The sequence below is a fragment of the Peromyscus californicus genome, unplaced genomic scaffold (assembly GCF_007827085.1).
Source record: "Peromyscus californicus insignis strain IS unplaced genomic scaffold, ASM782708v3 Scaffold_9__1_contigs__length_137607984, whole genome shotgun sequence".
In the NCBI taxonomy this organism is placed as follows: domain Eukaryota; kingdom Metazoa; phylum Chordata; class Mammalia; order Rodentia; family Cricetidae; genus Peromyscus; species Peromyscus californicus.
This window is the reverse complement of record NW_026294617.1, coordinates 70,242,416-70,249,855: the sequence shown is the minus strand read 5'-3', so window position 1 is coordinate 70,249,855 and position 7,440 is coordinate 70,242,416.

Here is a 7,440-nt window from a genome sequence, read left to right as displayed (position 1 = left end):
TGTATCTCGATTTAAAGATGACCAAACCGAGGCTTGAGGATTTTTTCAGCCTCCACACAGCTAGCTATGCCCAAGGCTAAGGCAAAGGGAAGGTTCTGGAGTTGTTTTGTTTTATTTTGTTTTGCTTGGTCTGCAAATGCTTTCTTTTGTTTTGTGTTCATGTGTTTTTTGGTTTGGTTGAGATGATCTCACTGTAGCCCTGTTTTTCCTGGAACTCACTGTGTAGACCATCCTGCCCGGGAACCCCTGCTAATTCTCCTACCCTGACTTTTGAGTGCTGGGTTGCAGGCATGAGCACCACACCAGGCTCACAATGAGGTTTGAACTTGATTCTACCTACTCCAAAGCTTAAGCTCTAACCACTGCACTTTACCACATCCCTTCTGAAGCAGTCGGTGGAGACCACTGTCTGCCTCCAACCAAGTTCTTGTCCCACCTTCTTCCAAGAATGGAGTGGGCAGACAGTGAAGAGCACAAACCCGGGGTGGGGGGTGGGGGGTACTTTGTTGGTTCCCTTTCAATGGGATAGAAATTGAAACAGGTGTCCAGGCGGGATTTAAATGGGAGAGGTTTAAACTCTCGATAGCGCTGGGTTGCTAGCTCTGAGAAGTGATAGAACTCTGGAAACTGTTAAACCTCAAAGGCTTCCGGTGCCAACACTGGTGTCTTGCAGAGCAAGCCTGCAGGGCAGCGACCAGAATAACAGAAACAGGCCTTCTGTCTCCAGCAGGCCTCAAAGAAGGCTGGAGTCGAACGTCTCTGGATCAATGGGTCTCCAAAGCTAGAATCCAAAGCGGGTCTGGAAGTTTGGAGCTGCCAAGCTCAGAAGTCGAGTCTCAGAGAGTAAAAGCTGCTGCAGAGGGACCTTCTCCTCCGTAGACCACCAAGTGAGAAGAGTCTTGGAGGCTGAGACAAGTACCAGTCCCTCACCTGCACCTGCTCATCAGATCCTGGAATCCAGCAAGCTTCCTGCCCAGGGTGTGGAAGCCTTGGATCCAAGGACCCCTCTCTGACCCTGGTGATTCTAGAAGGCACTCTTCCTGCTCCAGTGAGCGAGCCAGCCAGGAGCCAGAAGTCTTCAGGAAGTATCTCTGAAGAAAGCAGGGACATCTGGAGTCAGGCGGCCGGCCAGGGCCAGGGGGCAGGCTTTGAAGTCTCCCTTCCCTTCCTCCTTGGTGGGCTCCTGCAGAACCTCTAGCTCGGTGCTCTGGAATGCCAAGATTCAGAGACTTGCCAGGGTGCCAGCTGGGCCTAGCTAGCTGCTTATGGGTGTGCAAATAAGGTGGAAAAAAAATTGCACCAATCAGAGAAAATCTATCAAACCTGGGAAGGGAGGGGAAGCAACCTGAGCAAGCATGGCCAAAAGTTCAAGAGGTCCACAGGTCTTTGTCTCTGAAGAGGCAGGGAAACTGTATGAAAGGCTCTGTTTCTGGTTGCTGTGGTGACCTTGGCAGCCTGCCTCCTGCTTCTCAGCTGCTGGGTTCACTAGGGGATTTCACTCAGCAGGTGCTTTTTGTTTCTTGGGGGTTTTTTGTTTCTTTTTGCAGCCACTGTGACTGTACTAACACAGCAGAACCTGGGAGGCTCCTTTGCCCTCCCTGCTTCAGAAAGCTCTGAGCATGGGGTTGGAGCACCCACATAACACTTCTGCCAAGCCTGGCAAGGACCACTGTGCCAGGAGGAGATGGCACAGGTACGTGAACCGACCAAACACTACCATGTTGTGGCAGCATGACCCGAGAACCCCATGCCTGGTGAGCTGTGCTCCTCAGCCCTACCACAGATCAGACAGCTGGATTCTCCCACGTCATAGAGAAATAGGTCTTCCCTTGTCTGCTCAGAAGATGATACGGGGATTGGAAAGTGTATTTGGAGACCGAGCCAAATACCCCAACAGTAGAGGCAGAATTGTACAGCATTAGTGAGGTTGACCCTGCCAAGAAGCTCACAGGAAACCAAGGGCCACAATAATGCCCATGTTGCTACTTCCCAAATGAGGGTGAGTGACGTGAAAAGCCAGATAACTTGCTTTCTGTGTACAAGAAGGAGCTCATCCATGCCTGCATACGTCCCTGAACGCATGAACTGAAAATGTATCTGCACAAAACCTATGTGAACACTCATGTTTAGAACAGCGTGATTTGTAATTCTTTCTTCTTTTTTTTTTAAAGATTTATTTATTATGTATACAGTGTTCTGCCTACATGCATGCTTGCAGGCCAGAAGAGGGCACCAGATCTCATTACGGATGGTTGTGAGCCACCATGTGGTTGCTGGGAATTGAACTCAGGACCTCTGGAAGAACAGCCAGTGCTCTTAACTGCTGAGCCATTTCTCCAGCCCTGATTTGTAATTTTTTAAATGTAAAAATAACACAGATGTTCATTAGCTGTTGTACATATCAACACATTGCGGTGTGTACATATAATGAGGTGCTATTCATAAAAAGCACTAAATACTGATGTGTGCTGCAGCAGAGACAAACTGAAAACAAGTGAAGCAGTCGGAAAGACTACTGAGTGGTTTCATTTATATACAAAACCCAGAGTAGACACATACACAGAGACAGAAAAATGTGTTAGTGGGGGCCAGGGGCCAGAGGGAAGGACTACCAATGGGCACCAAGTTGCTAAAGGGATTAAAATGACCTGAAATCAAATCATGGCAAAGGGGGTGGAGAGATGGCTCAGTGGTTAAGAGCACTGGCTGCTTTTCCAGAGGTCCTGAGTTCAGTTCCCAGCAATCACATGGTGGCTCACAACCATTTATTGTGGTATCTGATGCCCTCTTCTGGCATAACGCTGTACATGCAGATAGAGCACTCATATACATAAAATAAATAAATAAATAATTAAATAATTAAATAAATAAGCACCACAAGTTTTTAAAAAAAAAAAAAAAACATGGTAAAGGTTATAGAATGCCAAGCTTATTAAAGATCTCTGATTTGGAGCTGGAGAGGTAGATATGATAGGATGAAAGCATAACTTACCGAATCTACTTTTAAAGAGCAACAATTTGTTTGAAATGTTTTACATTTCTATGGATTTTACCTTATTGATGCAAACTTAAAGTTAATTTTGTTATACTGTATATATATTTCTACTCTTGTTTAAGGTATTATGTTTATGCAACTCATTTAAAATTGTAATGTATAATTAAGAAATACAGATTAATAGTCATCTATAATAATCAAACTTACAGTCATCTCTTACTCTCTCTCTCTTTGTGTGTGTGTGTGTGTGTCTTTGTGTCTGTGTATCTGTGTATGTGTGTCTCTCACACACATATACACGTATACACACACACACACACACACACACACACACACACACACACACACACGAACACACAAAATAAATAAACATGTGACAGAAAAAGAAGTTATAATAGTGGATGTGTGACATCTTGGCTTACTAATTCTTTTCTCTGGAGGAAATAACCCAGAGGGGAAAGTGTAAGGAGCAGGCGGAAGTCATGGTGGCCCTTCATCTAGATAGTTCGTGAGGAAATCAGTAACAGCCTTCATACAGAAAAGAAGAACGGGAATCAGCGCGCTGATCATCCTCCATACTGGGTCTAGGCAAAACATCATGGGAAATCTCCACGACCCTCATTCTAACCCACTAGGAACTACAGCTGGGATAGGCTTCTGTAAGGAGAGAGATAGGGATGGATGTGAGCATGCAGAGCTTTAGGTTTGAAGAGGGAGGAGAGGTATCCCTGAGAGGAAGCATCATGTGAGACCCTCCCCATTTTAAATGAGTTTTAAATGAGCCTTCAGGCAGGAGAGGGTCCTACTGATTGGTGGCTCTCGTCCTCCTCTGGAAGAAGGATGGAAACAGGAGTCCACAGCCTCCCCACTCCTCCTCTTCCTGGACACAGAAATGAGTTGTCCTCCCGAAACTCTGAAAGGACACTGCTAGGGTGTGGGCACTAGGGGAACTCCTTGAACATATCCCTGTGATGCCCAGTGGCTCCCAGGTTCCTCCTTGCTCCCAGTTCACCTACTGTACCTTCAAGAAGAGCTCCACAGCTGGGTTCTTCCTCACCTGCTCTCCCAGCTCTGCCCCCTCCCCCAGCTCTGCCCCCTCCCCCAGCTCTGCCCCCCTCCCCCAGCTCTGCCCCCTCCCCCAGCTCTGCCCCCTCCCCCAGCTCTGCCCCCTCCCCCAGCTCTGCCCCCTCCCCCAGCTCTGCCCCCTCCCCCAGCTCTGCCCCCTCCCCCAGCTCTGCCCCCTCCCCCAGCTCTGCCGATGAGGGTGGGACTACCTGGCTTCTGAGATGGGGGTTTTAAATATAGACCACACTGGCCTCGAACTCACAGTATAATCCAGAATGGCCTCACAATTGTAGGAGTCCTCCTGCCTCCACCTCTTGAGTGCTAAGACTACAAACCTGTGCCACTACGCCGGACTCCAGACACTTTTTAAGGTTAGTGTATATATTGTTTTGAGAAGCGCCACAATTCATCTAGCCATTTGCTAACTCCCTTGTTGCAAAGGCCATTCCTGCTTTGTTTTGTTTTTTTTCCCACCGAAAGCGATTAATAGTTTCACTGAAGTGTTTTTATATTTACATCTTTAAGGAATGATGCTTTTATTTCGATGACATGGATCCCAGGAGTGATGCTGCTGGGTGCCGAGCTACATGTATATTTAATTTAAGTAGCTCTTGCTGTATTACTTTCCCGAACAATCATAACAGTTCACACTTCCATTAGCAGCCGATGAGACCAGCCTTTCCTGGCGACTCTGACATCTCTACGTGCAGCAGCTTCCTTATAAAAAGCTTTGACACTCTTAGGTGCTAATGGAGTCCAAAAGCCCCATTTCCAGGCTGAGGGTGAGGAATAGCTTGAGAGGGCTTTCAAAAGATGGAGCCTTGAAGGCCACGACAGCAAGGACATCTGGAGCCTGAGGAGAACAGGCTGAGGCAAGTTCTGCCAACTGCTGGTGGGACACTACATAACCTGGGTGGACTGGGGGGGGGGGGGCAGGAGGAGGGCAGACACACATCAAAGGTACACATAGAAGCTTTGCTGGACACAGGCCAGAGGGTGAGGTCTTGTCTGGAGACTAGAATGGCGGGGCTTGGCTCCTGGGGGCACTGGAACACTAGCAGTGGCAGTGACACCAGTGTCCTTTGACCTTGGGATTCTTCTAGGGACCTAGTGCAGGCTGTGCACGGGGACAGTCGTGGTGGGGCCAAATAAATAAATAAATATTTTAAACCACAAGCTTTGCCCTTTAGAGGTCTAGCTCAGGGGTGGGATGCTTGCCTAGCACACAGCACACAAAGGAAATGTAGAAACTAGTGAGAGGTCTTCTCGTCAGTGGAGATAGATTGTTGAAGAGGATATTGAGGCCCTAGCCCATCCCTCTTCTCTTTCACATCTAGGCCGTGAGGCAGATGGCCTCACCACATGCTCCCTTTACAGTGCACTGCCTTGCCACAGGCCCCAAAGCAATAGGGCCAACCTCCCATGGATTTAAGTCTTCGAAACTAGGAACTAAAATAAGCCTTTCTTCTTAAGTTGATTGTCTCACGTCTTTTGCTACAGTAGCAGAAAGCTAATACAAGTTCTTATAATTAGATATGATAACATGTCATCCAAAGACATTGAAAATATCCTTTAAAAATGAAGAGATAAGCCGGACATGGTGGCACACACCTTTAATCCTAGCACTTGGAAGGCCCGGGCAGATAGATCTCTGAGTTTGAGGCCAGTATGATCTACAGAACTAGTTTCAGGATAGCCAGGTCTACACAGAGAAACACTCTCTCAAAAAAACAAACAAACAAAAAAGGTATAAATCATGTTCATGGGTTTGAAGAGTCAATATTCTCCAAAATTTGCAAATTTGCAAATTCTCCAAAAATGCAATACCAACCAAAATTCTAAAGCATTGTATTGTGGAATTTAGACATCTCACACTGAAGTATATATATATATATATATATATATATATATATATATATATATATATATATATATATATATATATATTTTCATATTTGTTTACTTAGGGAGGATGTTTGTTTGGGTTTTGTTTTGTTTTGTTTGAGACAAGATCTCCCTACGTAGCCTCAGCTAGCCTAAAACTAATCATAGAGATTTGCCTTCCTCTACCTCCTGAGTGCTAGATTAAAGGCCTGTACTTATTGTACAATACCTGGCCTATTGATTTTTAAATTATGTGTGTTGGTGTTTTGCTTAGATGTGTGTAAGTGCACCACATGCATACAGTGCCCACGGAGGCCAGAAGCTGGTGTCAGCTCCTGCTGGAACTAGAGTTGCAGGCCTTTGTGAGCCACTGTCTTAGTAGTGGGAACACAACCCAGGTCCACTGTAAGAACAGTAAGTGCTCTAAACCATCTCTCCAGCCCCCTAGAGTGTACATCTTAAAGTAGAAGCCAGTAATAGATAAGCTATCCTGCAAATGAAGAACAAGTGGGAAATTTGCTTTAGTAGATTTCAAACATTATTGTAAGATATACCAGGATGCATTGTGTTGGCATTGGTAAAAAAAAGAAAAGAAAGTCAGAAAAAGACATGCTGTGGCATTGTGAAATATATGTATGGTCTTCCTCTTGTTCCAGACACACAGCCTCTAGAACCCTTGGAATCTACAGAGTGATAAGGAAGTGTTTTGTATGTGTGCAGGCTAATTTTATGTCAACTTGACACAAGCTAGAGTCATCTGAGAGGAGGAAACCTCATTTGAGAAAATAACCCCCAATTAAGATTGAGCTATAGCCGGGCAGTGGTGACGCGTGTCTTTAATCCCAGCACTCAGGAGGCAGAGGCAGGCGGATCTCTGTGAGTTCGCGGCCAACCTGGTCTGCAGAGTCAATTCCAGAATGGCCAGGGTGGTTACACAGAGAAACCTTGTCTCAACAAAAAAAAAAAAAAAAGATTGAGCTATAGGCAAGCCTGCAAGGGGTTTTCTGTTGCTAGAGTTTTCCTGCCTAGCCCACAATCAGGACAAATCTCTCTCATCCGCCAGTCCCAAGCCGCTCAAACCCAATCAAGTAAACATAGAGACTTATATTGGTTACAAACTGTATGGCCATGGCAGGCTTCTTGCTAACTGTTCTTACAGCTTAAATTAATCCATTTCTATTCATCTATATCTTGCCACGTGGCTTGTGGCTTACCGGTACTTTACATCTTCCTTATCCTGATGGCGGCTGGCAGTGTCTCCCCCATCCAGCTTCCTGTTCTCTCAATTCTCCTCTCTGTTAGTCCCATCTATACTTCCTGTCTGGCCACTGCCAATCAGTGATTTATTCATTGACCAATCAGCAACACATTTGACATACAGACCATCCCACAGCAGTTTTCTTAATCAGTGATTGATGTGGGAGGGCCCAGACCATTGTGGGCAGTGCCGTCCCTGGACTGGTGGTTCTGGGTGCTATAAGAAAGCAGGCTGTGTA